Source organism: Pteropus medius, unplaced genomic scaffold (assembly GCF_902729225.1).
Source record: "Pteropus medius unplaced genomic scaffold, Ma_sr-lr_union100, whole genome shotgun sequence".
NCBI classification, from domain to species: Eukaryota; Metazoa; Chordata; class Mammalia; order Chiroptera; family Pteropodidae; genus Pteropus; species Pteropus medius.
The window spans coordinates 5,196,410-5,197,724 of record NW_024349802.1 but is presented as its reverse complement, the minus strand read 5'-3'; the positions used below and the strand labels follow the sequence as shown (position 1 = coordinate 5,197,724).

Genomic DNA, 1,315 nt, shown 5'->3' with positions numbered 1-1,315 from the left:
TGGCTTCTTGTTCGTTCTCACTCTTCTTGGTTTGCGTCTCCACAGCCCTTGTCCCGAAGTCCCTCGGTTCACCTGCAGCTCCCATCCCAACCCTCAGCAGGAACCTGCGCTTGATCCTCTCAGGAGGGGAAACGATGTGAAGTCTGTTCCATTACCTGTCACATCAGAATCTGCGGCTCTATTTTCCACATCTTCCTCTGCTCTTATTTCTGAGGGAGAAGGGGCCCCCCATGCTTGCCAAGATGAAACACTGTGTTCTGCATTACTTCCCTTCCAGTTTTCAATTTTTTTCCCCTCTCCACCTTCTGTGTTTACAAAAGTGCTCGGATATGTCCATTCATTTAAAAAAAAAAAACAAAACACAAAAATCCCTTTTCCTCATTCTTTTACTCCCTGTGTCTATTTTTGTATCTCCTGCCTTCCATTTCTGGCCAGATGTCTTGAACTGGTAGTCTGTCATCACTGTCCGCTCATGCCTTCAGTTTTTGACACATGGCTTCTCTCCCCGCCATCCTACTGAGAACTGTTCTCTGGAAGGTCACTAAGCCTCTTGTTTGTCAGATCCAGTGACCTTTTCTCTGTTCTAATTCCTGAGGCTGTAGAATCTGACATTGTTTATTGCCATGTTTTTGAGGCTCACACGTCCCTGGGCTTCAAGAATGTCTTTTTCTACAGGTGCCTACAGTGCCTGGTCTTTCCAGGTGGTCTCTCATCCAAGTACTAACCAGGCCCGACCCTGCTCAGCTTCCGAGATCAGAAGGGATTGGGCCTGTTCAGGGTGGCGTGGCCGTAGACAAGAGAATACTTTTTTCATCTCCTGTCTTTTCAACCCATCTTTTTCTCCTCCTTCGGTAGTTTTCTTCTTCTTTCCCACACCCGTGGCTTCAGCGGTGACTTCTACATAGAGAACTCCCTGAAGTCTATCTCCAGACCCAGATTATCAGATTTCAGCCCAGCATTTCCCCTGCTGGCTGCACACTTCCGGCTGCACACTTCCTTCCTCCTGAGCCCGGGATACCCCGCACCTGAGCCAGCAGTCAGCACCTCTGATCTAGTTCTTCTGAGTTTCTGGTTGTTAATCACAACACTATCATTCAGAGTTCTCCGACTTCGAGTCTTTCTTCTGCCCAAGATGCAGACACTGGCAAACTGAACACTCTGCTGTCTCTCTATCTCACTTGTCCTCTCCTCTCCATTCCCACGGCTACTTTGGTTTTAGGTCCTTGTCTCTTAGTCGGTTTCTCTGTTTCTAATTCCGCCCATAGTTTGTTCCACAGACATTCCAGGTTAAGGTATAGCTCTGCCACTTTCCAGC

The 1,315-nt window shown here is 48.0% G+C and overlaps 1 pseudogene; it reads right to left on the bottom strand.

Moving 5' to 3' along the window:
* Positions 1 to 676: 676 nt before the first annotated feature.
* LOC120581798 (uncharacterized) lies at positions 677 to 795 on the bottom strand (annotated as a pseudogene).
* Between the last annotated feature and the right edge of the window lie 520 nt (positions 796 to 1,315).